This window comes from Pogona vitticeps, chromosome 1, assembly GCF_051106095.1.
Source record: "Pogona vitticeps strain Pit_001003342236 chromosome 1, PviZW2.1, whole genome shotgun sequence".
Taxonomy (NCBI): domain Eukaryota; kingdom Metazoa; phylum Chordata; class Lepidosauria; order Squamata; family Agamidae; genus Pogona; species Pogona vitticeps.
The window spans coordinates 1,469,111-1,486,332 of NC_135783.1; positions in this window are offsets into that span (position 1 = coordinate 1,469,111).

Below are 17,222 nucleotides of genomic sequence, written 5' to 3' on the forward strand. Positions count from 1 at the left end.
ACCCAGCGCAGGCTTCTGGTTACTCTCCTTGCAACCTTCATCAGATACCTCCTCTTAACTCTTCTCCTCTTGGTCGTAACATTCTGTTACCAGATTGTTTTCCTCTTGAAGATCCTCCAGAGTTTCACTTTCATTCGAAACCTCTGCAACTCAACCAAGAGATGCTCCAGGCGCCCCTTTGCGGTCCGTCAAACGCCACCCCAGCTTTCCAGCGCCCAGGCGAAGGTAGGCTGTGGCTTTACTGTTATGGGTTTGCTTTCCATAAGTAAGCAAAATGCATAGAGACAGGAAGCGGGTCTGGTGTCCGTTCTCCAGAAAAAGAGAATGGGAAAAAGGCAGGTTGCTTACCTGTAACCATGGTTCTTCGAGGGGACCTCTGTGAATGTACACGTAAGGGTTTAGTCTGCGCCTGCGCTGACGTTCCCGGAGTATTCTAGAGCTAAAAGTAACAATTTTATAGGATGATTCCCCCATGAGGGACCCATGCTCCTCCCACCCAAGATTCCCCTGGTGAGGGTCTTACATCAATATGGTGGAGCATGTGCTCTAGGGGAGATGATGGTGATCTGAAGAATGATGGTAAGATGAAGCCTAGATGAACATGAATAGGTTAGGAACGAGACATTAAAGTAGGAAGTTACTTTATCAGGAAAATTGAATAACAGGTGGATCGGATCACAATCTGGCTATTTCGTGTGTTATGACAGCCACTAGGAAGGCTGTTTGAAGTAAGTAATTTTGCATTTGAAGAGAAAATGGGCTCGAATGGCGGGCACTTGAGTGACTTTAGAATTAGCCATCGACCATAGAGGAACAAAGCGTTGACATGGAGGACAGGTGGCACTGAGTCCTCTGAGAAGATGTGGGACCACAGAGTGAGACAAAAGTTATACTGGACCAGAATCATCTGGTTAATGGGCAACAGTAGCAGATATATCACATTTTAAAGTATAAATAGAAAGGTATTTATTTATTTGTTTGTTTGTTTGTTTGTTTGTTTATTAGTTTATTTATGCATGCCATTTTTGGGGTGCAGGGGCAACAGGCCCTGCCATTTTTGGGTGTAGGGGTAACATTTTTGTGATGCAATTCATCACCTTAATAAACTTCTGGTCTTTATTGAAATTGAAATTTGTAATTTTATGATTTTATATATTTTTATATTGTTTTGTTTTATTTTGTAAGCCGCCCCGAGTAGACATGGTCTAGAGGGGTGGGGTAAAAATCAAATAAATAAATAAATAAATTGATTGATTGATTGATTGATTGATTGATGCCATTTTTGGGGTGCAGGGGCAACAGGCCCTGCCATTATTGGGTGTAGGGGCAACATCTTTGTGATGCAATTCATCACCTTAATAAACTTCTGGTCTTTATTTATTTATTTATTTATTTATTTATTTATTTATTTATTTATTTATCTATCTATCTATCTATCTATCTATCTATCTATCTATCTATCTATCTATCTATCTATTTATTTATTTATTTATTTATGTCATTTTTCGGGTGCAGGGGCAACAGGCCCTGCCATTTTTGGGTGTAGGGGTAATTCCTAGTATAAATTTTATCTTCAGCTGAGGAATCAATTCCGAAGGCAGAACAGAAAATATGCATCATGGGTGATTTTAATGCAATAGTGAATAAAGAAAAGGATACATTCATGGGAAATGGAAATGAGAGGAAAAGGAGAAGGAATGTGATACCCAAAGTATTTCTGGAAATGGCAGAAGGATCAAGTCTAATAGACATAAGGAGAACCAGATATCGAAAAAGAAAAGACTACACATTCTATTCAAATAGACACGACTCCTGGTCAAGAATAGATAACTGCTGGATCTCAGCGGAATTCATCTACCAAGTGAATAAAATTGAAATACTACCAAACGCATATGCAGACCACAATCCAATATGGCTGAACTTAGGACAGATAGCAAGAAGAGGCTCGTGGAAGCTGAACAGTTACCTACTGAGAGAAAAACCATTATTGGATAAAATTAGAAAGGAATTAAATTTCTTCTTCCAAACGAACAAACCCCAGGACACAGAGATGACAGTGATATGGGACACTGTGAAAGCATTTTTTCGTGCTTGGGCAATAGAATATAATATACAAAGGAAGAAGGAGAGGAATAAACAATACCATACCTTAATAATGTCCTTAAAAAAGGAGGAAACGGAACTAAAGAAGTCCCCAACTAACAAGAATTTATTGAACAAAATAGCTATCTTACAGCATAAAATTAATCTGTTAGAACAAGAAGGGACGGAGAAAAAAAAATAAAATTGGCGAGACAGAACTTCTTCGAAAATGCAAATAAGCCAGGAAGATGGTTAGCATATAGAATATAAAAAGAGAAAAAACAAGAATGACGGGAATACTGAATAAGCAAGAGAAGGAAATCTACATACAAAAAGAGATTGAAAAAGAAAGAGATGTTGAGCAGGAGAAGCAAATCGAATACTTGAACAAAACTCCAAAATGGAGGCTTAACCCCCAACAACTGGAGAAATTAAACAAATCAATTACATTGGAGGAGATTCAACGGGCTTGGAAAAAAACAGAAAAGTGGGAAATCCCCTGGACCAGATGGACTTCCAGCTGAATATTATAAGGCGTTTGAAGAAATCTTAAGTCCTCAATTTAAGGAGTTAACTGAAGATATCGAGTCTAAGGGGGTGATACCAAATTCATGGAAAGAGGCACATATCACGTTAATACATAATGAGGGGACCGAAAAGAATAAAATCAAGAACTACAGACCAATCTCTCTTCTAAATGTTGATTATAAGATCTTTACAACCATCTGGGCATCAAGATTAAAGGAAATATTGAGAGAAATAATACATACAGACCAAACAGGTTTCCTCCCTAGAAGGAAATTGTCATCAAACATGAGGACCATAATAGACCTTTGAGAATATTATGAATTACATCCAGAAAAGCAGATGATGCTAATCTTTTTAAATGCAGAAAAAGCCTTTGATAATGTCAATTGAGAATTTATGATGCTACAACTAAAGAAAATGGGAGTGGAAGGGAAATTTCTACAAATAATCAAAGCAATATACTCTAAGCAGGAAGCCATGATTAAGGTCAACAGGAATTTAACAGAGAGCATATCGATTGAACAAGGCACAAGACAGGGTTGTCCGCTATTCCCTCTTTTATTTATACCAACTTTGGAAATCCTAAATAGGCAGATAAGAGCTAATTAGAGAGTTAAAGGACTAAAAATTAGAGGTGAAGAATTCATGTTACAAGCTTATGCAGACGATCTGGTGATAATACTTGAAAATCCTCATGAAGACCTAGATGAAGTATTGAGAATCATAGAAGATTATGGACAAGTGGCAGGTCTCAAAAACGATTACCAAAAAACAAAAGCTATGATTAAAAACATAAAGAAAGAAGAAGGAAATCTGGTGAAGGAAAATAATTTTGAAGAAGTACAAAAAATCATTTAGGATGATTTAGGAGTCATCATCACCAAAAAACCCAGCAACTTAATGAAAGAGAACTATCTTAGAATACAGAAGGAAACTCAGAAACACCTGGAAGAAAGAAAGAAGCTACAACTGTCATTGATGGGAAGAATTGCAACGATAAAAATGATGATTTTGCCTAAACTTTTATTCCTCTTTCAAAATCTACCAATATTACTAAATTTCAAATATTTCAAAGAATTGGACCACCTGACAACAAAATTTGTATGGAAGACTAAGAAACCAAGAATAAAACTTAAGCTATTACAGGATCCGAAAGAAAGGGAGGTGTGTGTGCAGGGCTAACGAACTGGCTGCGCCTATCTGGGTAAGATGTAGCTTACTCAGGCAGAAAATCATTAAGGTGCCCGAGAGTCAAAAAGAGGAGGCCGAAAAAAAGGCGGGAAAGGAGAAAGAAGTAAATGAGTTGACACGTGTGTGTGTGTGTGGGGGGGCGCAAGCCAAACGGCTGGCAAAGGAAAACGAAAACAAGTCACGGGGGATCGTAGATTAGATATCTGAGAAAGGGAAAGTATCCGATTTAGAGGGAGGTGATCAATAAGTTAAGGGAAAAACTATGTAGAAATCGCTCTGGTTCTCTGTAGAACTTTACAGCATGGCGGAAAAAAAGAACTGAGGGGAATCTTGGGTGGGAAGAGCATGGGCGCCTCATGGGGGAATCATCCCATAAAATGGTTACTTTTAGCTCTAGAATTCTCCGAGAACGTGAGCGCAGGAGCAGACTAAACCCGTATGTGTGAATTCACAGAGGCCACGAAGCAAAACTAGTTACTCTTTACTCTCATTCATGCTGGACCTTTCTCTTCATTTTCTCTTTCTGGTCCCAGGTGTACGAGCAAAGACCAGCAAAGGGGCAAGGGCCTGAGGGAACAAGGACTGGGGGGAAAGAACAGAGGGCACGTCTCTCCAGCCCCATCCAGGAATGGCGTCTCCCATTCCTGAACCTCCCCAGAAAAGGAGACCTTGAAGCTCACGGGAGGAGAAGGACAGCCCAGCCCAGGCGGGGGCTTCCCAGATGGGTTTCTCAACCCTTGGGGGGCCTTCTGCCTCTTGGAGCGACTCCCAGAGAAGATCTGGAACCCGAAATAAGGCTTCAGAGGTCCCCGCAGGTCCTGACTGCTCAGGATGAGAAAGAGAAGTGGGAAAAGGAAGAGGAGGAAGAGGAGGCCGCCCCCATGGAGATCAACGGCAGGGACACCCCCATGGACATTGACGGCGGGGACACCCCCATGGACATCGATGGCAGGGACACCCCCATGGAGATTGATGGCGTGGCCTCCCCCATGGAGATTGACGGCGGGGACACCCCCATGGACATCGATGGCAGGGACACCCCCATGGACATTGACAGCAGGAACACCCCCATGGACATCGACGGCAGGGACATCCCCATGGACATTGACAGCGGGGACACCCCCATGGACATTGACAGCGGGGACACCCCCATGGAGATCGATGGCGAGGCCTCCCCCATGGACAGTGACAGCAGGGACACCCCCATGGACATTGACAGCGGGGACACCCCCATGGACATCGATGGCGAGGCCTCCCCCATGGACATTGACGGCGGGGACACCCCCATGGATATTGACAGCGGGGAAACCCCCATGGACATTGACGGCGGGGACACCCCCATGGACATCTACGGCAGGGACACCCCCATGGACATTGACAGCGGGGACACCCCCATGGACATTGACACCGGGGACACCCCCATGGACATCTACGGCGGGGACACCCCCATGGACATTGATGGCGGGGACACCCCCATGGACATCTACGGCAGGGACACCCCCATGGACATTGACGGCGGGGACACCCCCATGGACATTGACAGCGGGGACACCCCCATGGACATTGACGGCGGGGACACCCCCATGGACATCTACGGCAGGGACACCCCCATGGACATTGACGGCGGGGACACCCCCATGGACATCTACGGCAGGGACACCCCCATGGACATCTACGGCAGGGACACCCCCATGGACATTGACAGCGGGGACACCCCCATGGACATCGATGGCGGGGACACCCCCATGGACATCTACGGCAGGGACACCCCCATGGACATTGACGGCGGGGACACCCCCATGGACATTGACAGCGGGGACACCCCCATGGACATCTACGGCAGGGACACCCCCATGGACATCTACGGCAGGGACACCCCCATGGACATTGACAGCGGGGACACCCCCATGGACATCGATGGCGGGGACACCCCCATGGACATCTACGGCAGGGACACCCCCATGGACATTGACGGCGGGGACACCCCCATGGACATCTACGGCAGGGACACCCCCATGGACATCTACGGCAGGGACACCCCCATGGACATCTACGGCAGGGACACCCCCATGGACATCTATGGCAGGGACACCCCCATGGACATCTACGGCAGGGAGACCCCCATGGACATTGACGGCGGGGACACCCCCATGGACATCTACGGCAGGGACACCCCCATGGACATTGACAGCGGGGACACCCCCATGGACATCTACGGCAGGGAGACCCCCATGGACATTGACGGCGGGGACACCCCCATGGACATCTACGGCAGGGACACCCCCATGGACATTGACAGCGGGGACACCCCCATGGACATCTACGGCAGGGACACCCCCATGGACATTGACGGCGGGGACACCCCCATGGACATCGATGGCAGGGACACCCCCATGGACATCTACGGCAGGGACTCCCCCATGGACATCTACGGCAGGGACACCCCCATGGACATTGACAGCGGGGACACCCCCATGGACATCTATGGCAGGGACATCCCCATGGACATCTACGGCAGGGAGACCCCCATGGACATTGACGGCGGGGACACCCCCATGGACATCTACGGCAGGGACACCCCCATGGACATTGACAGTGGGGACACCCCCATGGACATCTACGGCAGGGAGACCCCCATGGACATTGACGGCGGGGACACCCCCATGGACATCTACGGCAGGGACACCCCCATGGACATTGACAGCGGGGACACCCCCATGGACATCTACGGCAGGGACACCCCCATGGACATCTACGGCGGGGACACCACCATGGACATCGATGGCAGGGACACCCCCATGGACATCTACGGCAGGGACACCCCCATGGACATTGACGGCGGGGACACCCCCATGGACATCTACGGCAGGGACACCCCCATGGACATTGACAGCGGGGACACCCCCATGGACATCTACGGCAGGGACACCCCCATGGACATTGACAGCGGGGACACCCTCATGGACATCTACGGCAGGGACACCCCCATGGACATTGACGGCGGGGACACCCCCATAGACATCTACGGCAGGGACACCCCCATGGACATTGACGGCGGGGACACCCCCATGGACATCTACGGCAGGGACACCCCCATGGACATTGACAGCGGGGACACCCCGATGGACATTGACAGCGGGGACAACCCCATGGACATCTACGGCAGGGACACCCCCATGGACATCTACGGCAGGGACACCCCCATGGACATTGACAGTGGGGACACCCCCATGGACATCTACGGCAGGGAGACCCCCATGGACATTGACGGCGGGGACACCCCCATGGACATCTACGGCAGGGACACCCCCATGGACATTGACAGCGGGGACACCCCCATGGACATCTACGGCAGGGACACCCCCATGGACATCTACGGCGGGGACACCACCATGGACATCGATGGCAGGGACACCCCCATGGACATCTACGGCAGGGACACCCCCATGGACATTGACGACGGGGACACCCCCATGGACATTGACAGCGGGGACACCCCCATGGACATCTACGGCAGGGACACCCCCATGGACATTGACAGCGGGGACACCCTCATGGACATCTACGGCAGGGACACCCCCATGGACATTGACGGCGGGGACACCCCCATAGACATCTACGGCAGGGACACCCCCATGGACATTGACGGCGGGGACACCCCCATGGACATCTACGGCAGGGACACCCCCATGGACATTGACAGCGGGGACACCCCGATGGACACTGACAGCGGGGACAACCCCATGGACATCTACGGCAGGGACACCCCCATGGACATTGACAGCGGGGACATCCCCATGGACATTGACAGTGGGGACACCCCCATGGACATCTACGGCAGGGACACCCCCATGGACATTGACAGCGGGGACTCCCCCATGGACATTGACAGTGGGGACACCCCCATGGACATCTACGGCGGGGACACCCCCATGGACATCTACGGCAGGGACACCCCCATGGACATTGACAGCGGGGACACCCCCATGGACATCTACGGCAGGGACACCAACATGGACATTGATAGCGGGGACACCCCCATGGACATTGACGGCGGGGACACCCCGATGGACATTGACAGCGGGGACAGCCCCATGGACATCTACGGCAGGGACACCCCCATGGACATTGACGGCGGGGACACCCCCATGGACATCTACGGCAGGGACACCCCCATGGACATTGACAGCGGGGACACCCCCATGGACATCGATGGCAGGGACACCCCCATGGACATCTACGGCAGGGACACCCACATGGACATTGACGGCAGGGACACCCCCATGGAGACCAACGGCAGGGCCTCCCCCAAAAGTACCTGCAGCATCTGTATGTGTGCCCGAACATCATCACGGCGGCATACCAGGAGGCCCTCTTGTTGCCCATTCGGTTCATGTTGGAGAGGATCCCTGTGTGCACATCCGGCGAGGTTCCCTTCCCAGGGTGACAAATATTAGCCAGAAGATTGGGCCAAAAATGGGAGGGACCTTACAGAAGCAGGAGACATCAAGAAGAGGCGGCAAGAATACGCAGAGGAATTATATCAGAAAGATCTGGATGTCTCGGACAACCCAGATAGAAAGCCTGGCTAACAACAAGGCCAGTGGAGGTGATGGCATTCCAGATGAATTATTTAAAATATTAAAAGATGATGCTGTTAAAGTGCTACATTCAATATGCCAGCAAGTTTGGAAAACCCAACAGTGGCCAGAGGATTGGAAAAGATCAGTTTACATCCCAATCCCGAAGAAGGGCAGTGCCAAGGAATGCTCCAACTATCGTATAATTGCGCTCATTTCACACGCTAGCAAGGTTGTGCTCAAAATCCTCCAAAGCAGGCTTCAGCAGTATGTGGACTGTGAACCGCCAGAAGTACAAACTGGATTTTGAAGGGGCAGAGGAACTAGAGACCAAATTTCTAACATGCACAGCATTATGGAGAAAGCCAGAAAAAAGTTCCAGAAAAACATCTACTTCTGCTTCATTGATTAGCAAAAGCCTTTGACTTTGTGGACCAAAGCAAACTATGGCAAGTTCTTAAAGAAATGGGAGTGCCTGACCACCTTATCTACCTCCTGGGAAATCTATATGTGGGACAGGAAGCAACAGTTAGAACTGGATATGGAACAACTGATTGGTTCAAAATTGGGAAAGGAATACGACAAGGCTGTATATTGTTCCCCGGCTTATTTAACCTATATGCAGACTACATCATGCGGAAGGCTGGACTGGAGGAATCCCAAGATGGAATTAAGATTGCCGGAAGAAATATCAACAACCTCCGATATGCAGATGATACCACTCTGATGGCAGAAAGGGAGGAAGAATTAAATGAGGTGAAAGAGGAGAGTGCAAAAAACGGTCTGAAGCTCAACATAAAAAAAACTGAGATCATGGCCACTGGCCCCATCACCTCCTGGCAAATAGAAGGGGAAGATATGGAGGCAGTGACAGATTTTACTTTCTTGGGCTCCATGATCACTGCAGATGGGGGCAGCAGCCACGAAATTAAAAGACGCCTGCTAGGGGCGTCTTTTAATTTTGTTAAAAGACGACAAACCTCGACAGCATCTTAAAAAGCAGATACATCACGTTGCCGACAAAGGTCCACATAGTCAAAGCTATCGTTTTCCCAGTAGTGATGTATGGAAGTGAGAGCTGGACCATAAAGAAGGCTGACCATCAAAGAATTGATGCTTTTGAATTGTGGTGCTGGAGGAGGCTCTTGAGAATCCCCTGGATTGGAAAGAGAACAAACTTATCAATTCTGAAGGAAATCAACCCTGAGTGCTCACTGGAAGGACAGATCCTGAAGCTGAGGCTACAATACTTTCTCAACACCAGGGTCTTTTCCAGGGTGTCTTCTCTTCTCATGAGATGGCCAAAGTACTGGAGCCTTAGCTTCAGCATCTGTCTTTCCAGTGAGCACCCAGGGTTGATTTCCTTCCAAATGGATAGGTTTGTTCTCCTTGCAATCCAGGGGACTCTCAAGAGTCTCCTCCAGCATCATATGTCAAAAACCATCAATTCTTCAGTGGTCAGCTTTCTTTATGGTCCAGCTCTCAATTCCATGCATCACTACAGGAAAAACCATAGCATTGACTATTCGGACCTTTGTTGGCAAGGTGATGTCTCTGCTTTTTAAGATGCTGTCAAGGTTCGTCATTACTTTCCTCCCAAGAAGCAAGCGTCTTTTAATTTTGTCACCATCTGCAGTGATCATGGAGCCCAAGAAAGTACAGTGGTACTTCAACCTACGAACGTCCCTACTTACAGACATATTGACCTACAGACAGCTCCGGCTGCAAGTAGATGTAAATTTTTCCTACTGAAGCAGTCCGTAGGTCAAAATGTCTGTAAGTAGGGACATTCGTAGGTCGAGGGCAGGAAATTCAAACCATTGGTGGCGAAGAGGCTGCTTCTTAGGAGCTCTTTTGCCCCAACGGTTAGGAAAAGGGAGGCTCAGCCTCCCTGGCTTCCACCGCCATCGCCGGGAGGCGAGCCGCTGGACCATCCCATCTGAGCTCAGCTTCCTGGGGGTCCCCCGCTGCCGCGATCGCCGCAGCAGGAGACCCCCAGGAGGCTTCGGACCGGTACGTTGCTGCTTTTTTTTCTTTTTAAAAAGTTGTTCTGGGTGGATTTTGGCAGGTAGGTTTGGGCTGGGGTGTATGTTTCTGTGTTGTTTTGTTTTTTGATGATTTTTTTTTCCGCAGTACTAGCGTGGGACTTGCTCCAGTGTTTATTTTTGGATTTGTTTTGGCTTTTTGCCGGCCCAGGGGCCTGCAGTGTTTTATTTTTATTTGGTGGGGGGTATTTTTTTCTTTGGCCAGAATGGATTAATCGGTTTTCAATGCATTCCTATGGGAAATGGTGCTTCGACTTGCCAAAATTTTGACTTATGGCCACCATTCCAATACAGGTTAATTTCGTAAGTCAAGGTACTACTGTAAAATCTCTCACTGCCTCCATATCTTCCCCTTCTATTTGTGAGGAGGTGATGGGGCCAGTGGCCATGATCTTGGTTTTTTTTTTAATGTTAAGCTTCAGACAGTTTTTTGCACTCTCCTCTTTCACCCTCATTTAATTCCTCCTCCCTTTCTGCCATCAGAGTGGTATCATCTGCATATTGGAGGTTGTTGATATTTCTTCCGGTAGTCTTAATTCCGGCTTGGGATTCCTCCAGTTCGGCCTTTCGCATGATGTATTCTGCGTATAAGTTAAAGGAGCAGGGGGACAATATACAGCCTTGTTGTACTCTTTTCCCAATTTTGAACCAATCAGTTGTTCCATATCCAGTTCTAACTGTTGCTTCCTGTCCCACATATAGATTTCTCAAGAGATGGATAAAGTGGTCAGGCACTCCCATTTCTTTAAGAACTTGCCATAGTTTGCTGTAGTCCACACAGTTAAAGGCTTTTGCTTAGTCAATGAAGCAGAAGTAGATGTTTTTCTGGAACTTTTTTCTGGCTCTCTCCATAATCCAGCGCATGTTAGCAATTTGGTCTCTAGCTCCTCTGTCCCTTCGAAATCCAGCTTGCACTTCTGGGAGTTCTCGGTCCACATACTGTTGAAGCCTACCTTGGAGGATTTTGAGCATATCCTTGCTGGCGTGTGAAATGAGTGCAATGTACAGTAGTTGGAGCATTCTTTGGCACTGCCCTTCTTTTAGACTGGGATGTAGACTGATCTTTTCCAATCCTCTGGTCACTGCTGAGTTTTCCAAACTTGCTGGCATATTGAGGGTAGCATCTGAACAGCATCATCTTTTAAAATTTTAAATAGTTCAGCTGGAATGCCATCACCTCCACTGGCCTTGTTGTTAGCCAGGCTTTCTAAGGCCCACTTGACTTCACTGTCCAGGATGTCTGGCTCCAGGTCAGCAACTACATTGTCTGGGTTGTACAGGATATCCAGATCTTTCTGATATAATTCCTCTGCATATTCTTGCCGCCTCTTCTTGATGTCTTCTGCTTCTGTAAGGTCCCTCCCACCTTTGTTGCTTATTATATCCATCTCTGAACCACCGATTCGGACAGTCAATCCCCTGTAATCCATGCACAGAATATGACAAGAGATGCTGCTGTGCGGTCGGCATTCAGAGACTGAGAGAGGAATCAGGAAATCTCTCCATCGCCTCTCACCTCTGCACCGGGAACTCAAAGCTGCTCTCTTGCTCTCTCGCTCAGCTCCAAGCTGGAGCCTAGACAGAGCACTGAAGACAGAACGGCCTTCGTCCTACGGCAGGAAGACAACTTCGGTCTCTCCGTCAGCTGGCTCACCTTCTCTAGAGCAGCCGCCCTCTGGTTCTTGGACATGTTCGAGTCAAGGCAGGCGGCTTTCAAGCATCGAGGAAGGCCAGAGACCTGCAAAAGAAGCACCGAGCGTGTCCTGCTCGAGGGCGAGAGGGGGACACAGCGCCCTTCAGAGACAGACATTCCCTCAACCAGCCTCAACGGAGACCTGTGCCTTGGCCCCACCAGTGGCCCTGGAGGGAGAAGACCACGTGCAGGTTTTCATCTTCTGCCTTCTGCTAGCATCCTCCCTCGGCACCAGGAACACACTAAAGAGCCCAAGCTCACGGAGCAGCCTCGAGTCTCTGCACTGCTTTCCCAGGGAGTGCGGGTGGAAAAGAAAAGGAGATCCATCGCCTGCTGTCTCTGCTGCTCGTCTGTGGATGTGCCAGAGTCTCCATCAGGGCTGCACCTCAAGGAGGGGCTCCTGGTGCCTATTCAGTCCCTGCTGGAGACGACCCCTTCCCCTGCCTGCACACTGGGTGAGCTTCCCTTGCAGGGGGCGACAAAAATGACACCAAAGATTGGACCAAATCCATATCGTATTATTATTATTATTATTATTATTATTATTATTATTATTATTATTATTATTATTATTATTATTATTATTATTATTATTATTATTATTATTATTATTATTATTATTATTATTATTACTTGATTACTTTCCCACAGTAATCATACATTATCCACTGATGTATTTCAATAAAAATCTTTCTTGTGATCTATGTTTATGAAGATGCAGATCTGTGTGGCCTTGGGGGGGGTCTCTCTTTTCTGGAGCATGTACAGAGTGCAAACCTCAGAGTCCACCGGAGTCCAGAGGTTCAGAACCGGCAGGTCTCGAGTCAAGGCTCCTTGGCTGTGGCCACCCTTGCAACCCTCGTGTTTTCCATCGAGATGGGTCAGGCGGAAGGAGACCCCGGGTCTTGCTCGGACTCTGCAGACGCACCCCGGGGGGGAGTGAGAGAAAGGCCGGGAGTCTCCACATGGGACTGATTTCCACTGATTCCAGAAATGGACCTGATGCTTTAAATCAACCACCAAATAAGGCATCAACACAATAAAAATAAAACCGTAATTTAAAAAGAAATAAAAAACAAAGGGAACTCACAGGGAAATAATCATCTTCATGAAAGGAACGAGAAGACAAAATGTTTCTTAATCATAGGAAATCTGTGGCCAAGTTAAAAATATATATATTTCTTTGATTTCCATCGGTCCTGACCCCCAGAACTGGCATGGAAACCAAAGGAGTTTATTTTTGGGGGGGGGGGGCTCAGGAGGAACCTGCTGGAGGTAACTCCGCCCATTCCATTGTCCCTCCCCCCTTCCCCCCCGCCCGGGAGCTGTCCAGACCAGAGGGAGGGGGAGAGGGGGGCGTGCCCTGGGTCAGCCCAGGGGTCAGGGCTGGAGGGGGTCGCCCTCCCCTTGGAAACCTCAGGGCGCAGCCTGGATCCGTCCCTGAGCCGGAGAGGGGTTTCCAGCAAGCCCCCCCCCGCATGGCGGTGCCTCCTCCCCCCCCAGGGGAGTCTGTCCATCTCATGCCCACCTTCCTGTTTTCCTGAGGTTTAATACAACCCCACTGACTGGTCAGTCTGATTGCAATTCAGGAGGAGGGCCAATGTTTGAAGGCCGCGGGATATAGACCATCAGGAGCCACCTAGAGTGGTCGTCTGGCCAGAGAGGTGTGGTAAAAATACAATCAATCAATCAATCAATCAATCAACCAATCAATCAATCAACCAATCAATCAATCGGAGTTCGTCTCTCGTCATGTCTGTGGCGGCTGAACTCAGTTCCAGTGGACAATCTCCTCCGTGGCTAAGCCCATCATCTGGTTGAAGTCAAACCGGATGTGTTTCCCTCCAGAAACGCCGGTCTCTGCCCTAAACTGGAGGGCCCCACCCAACCCCACGGGCCCCACTGCCAGCGAGCGTTGCACGGGGCCGAAGCGGAGAGCATTCCCGGAAGCAAGAGGGAAGCCCAGTTTCCTGGCCTGGGGAAGGCCTTCCGCACCCTGCAGGAGGCAAGGCGGCGCGGCGTTTGGGGCACGGCGCCCTTGCACAAGGCCGGCAACCATTCCTTCCGGGGTCCACAGTTCCCAGGATCTCCCAGGTGCAACTCTAGATGTCGGAATTAGGATTTTAAAAAAAATTAACAAGGTTCCCAAAAGTTAGGGGAAATCTCCACTAAATATTCCATATTTTCCTTTGAAAAAACAACTGCTCCTTTTCTTTCAGGAAACAAGAGGGAACGTTTTATCTAGGAAGGGGTAGGGAGTCTGTGGCCCTTCAGATCTTGTGGGACTACAAACTCCATCAGCCAAATTAAAGGGAGGATGAGGGATGAAGTGGAACAACACCTCAAAAGCTACGTATACTTCTCGTCCCTCTTTAGGAAAAAAAATATGGCTTTTTTTTAAAAAAAGAGAGAGCGAGTGGGAAGAGAAAGGAGTACATGAAGCAATCTCAGGACATAACCATGATCGGACATCATCATCATCATCATAAGCCCCTCCTCCAAAATAAAAACATGTCATTGAAAACAGGCTTTTAAAAGCATGCAAGTCTCTCCAGATCCTTTAATGATCGTCTTGTATAGAATGAATACGCCGTAAAATCAGGAGGCGAGGCTGCTAGGGGATTATGGGATCTGTATTTCTCTCCCACCCCCACCCCCCAATCAGCTTAAGATGCTTAGAGACCTGCTGCTTTGATTCGATTTTTATGAAGTCAAGTTTGCCCAACTTTTTCCTTTGGCAGTGGGGGGGGGGAGAGGAAGGTGTGATTGAAGAATGTACCCCAAAACAACCCACCTCTATCTTCCTGCATCAGCGGTTGTGAACAACCCCGTTTCCTGCTTCAGAGAGAGGCCAGCCGGAAGCTGCTCAGAAGCCAGAGAGAGAGGCTATGGCAAAGAACGGGTTCTCTCTCTCTCTCTCTCTCTCCCCCCAATGGTTTATTCCCCAGGATCCTGGCCCTTCTCCACCTCTCTCAAGTCCGGGTTCTGCTTTATTTTCCCCTCCACTCAAACGGCAAGCTAACTGAAACACAGGCGGGATTGGAAGGGAGCAAGCAAGCTCAGGAAATGGTCAGGGCGGCTTTTCTCGACAAGATAAAATCTACAACGCGCGACCACGCACATCACGTCCTTTCCTGAACGGGGAGACAAAACTGCTACCCACGCTCTGCTACCACCTCTCTGGTCGTCTTGGAACTGACCGCAAGGAAGCCTCTTCCGACCAAAATCCACACCGTTTTGCTAAGACAGGCGTGCGGGTCGCCACTTACCAGCCACCCATAGGCACTGCCTATGTGGCAGAAACAGAGAGAGAGAGAGAGAGAGAGAGAGAGAGAAGAGTGTTCCACTCACTCTCTGAATATTAGTGGGGCTCTCTGGTCGATGGAGCCGGAGGGGTCCATCGTCACCCCTATGAAATGAAAGGGCGGTAGATTTCAGACCGAGGAGAGATAAACCCTGTGTAACAACCTCTGTGTGAAACGTGCAGCCAGAAAATCAAGGTACCAGGATGGAGTTCGCTGGGTCTTTGCTGTTCTCTTGCATTCTGAAAAAAAGCACTTTTGGCCAAGTTGGCCAAAGAGGTTGAGGGCGGCTCCCCCCTTGACTATTGAGCCTGGATCATTTCCCCCCGAAAAAGCCTCCAGATATTCAGGGCAGAACATCTGGCATCACAAGGTGCTGAAAACAGACCGTGTTGCCCACCATGTCCCGGCCCCCATCAGAGCTTCCTCCAGACCACGGGCGGACCACGGCCAGAGGCAGCCAACTGGGCCGGAGGGTCTCTGGGTCAAGCCCGGCCAAAGAGCGGCTTCTCCTCCCTGTTCTGTTCCCTGCCGGCCCCTCAGATCAGTCGCCTGGATGGCTGGAGAAGGAGGCAAGGAAGCTGTTGGGTCAGCAAGGACCTCCACTCACTCAAGGGGTATGTTTTGGGTTCCAATCCTGCAGGGAAGTTCAAGCTGCTGGACCACAACAGGGACCACCGGGAGCCCGTGCAGTATTTCAACAGCGTGGAGGAGGTGGCCAGCATCTTCCCGGACCGGGTCTTCGTCATGGAGGCCATCACCTTCAGCATCAAGGTAAGCGGGGTTGCAGCAGGGGGGCGCCGGACGCTCAAGGGGGGGGCAAGGAAGCCACCCCCATTCTCCCCCTTCAAGAGGGAGAGGGTCATTGCACGGGCCAGGTTCGAATACCGACTTTTATACTCCTTGGTTAAATCCATTACGCCTGTTTCCAAGCAGGCCCTGGGCTCCTTAGCTGAGGACAAGGGGGGGGAGTCGTGTTGCACTGGTGCCGTGCTGGTGCCTGAGGAAGCCAAGATGCAGGAGGGGGGCTGGCGAGAGTGCTACAGGCAGGATGCCGTTGGGGCCACAGGGCTTCTTTAGAGCAGTGTAGGGAGTGGAGCACCAGCTTCTCAACTCCTGAGATGTCTTGCTGCATGGTTACTGGCAGCTGAGGCACAAGGCGCTTGGAAAAAATGCCCCCAGGGATGCCTCTTCTCCAGCGCAAGGTGGGATACAGATGGGTATTTTTGGGCACACCTGCCTAGGGAATGCTGGGGGCCATTGTTCAAACACACCTGGCAGAGGGAGCTCAGCTTTAGCCCAGGGCTCCAGTGCGCCCGCGCATTGGCTCCTGGCCCATTTCAGCCCACCTCCCAGGTGACCTTGGGATTCCAAGGACGGGGGAAGGTGTTCGTCCCAGCACAGGATGACGGTGACGGGTCTTCCTTCTGCCCCCCCCCCCGCTGTCTCTTCCAGGTGAGAGAGGAGTGCCGCCTCCTGGTCGCCCCACCAGTGCCGCCGCGGGGGGGCCACACCTCGGCCACCTCCAGTCCGCCGGTGCCGGTGCGCTTCCGTAGGCTCCAGGCCACGTCCTCCCCCAGCGCCAGCCTCTCCTTCTACTCGTCTGGAATCCATGATGTGTGAGTGACCCAAAGGAGGGAGGGAAGGAAGGAAGGAAGGAGGGTCCCGAAGGGCTTTCTGCGCAGCTCAGCTGGTGTGTGTGTGTGTGTGTGTGTGTCAGAAGAAGCTTGCTTGCATTCGGGGCCGCTCTGGGCCCCACGGCGCATCCCCACCTGAGGCCCTAGGTAGCCACTGGAGACCC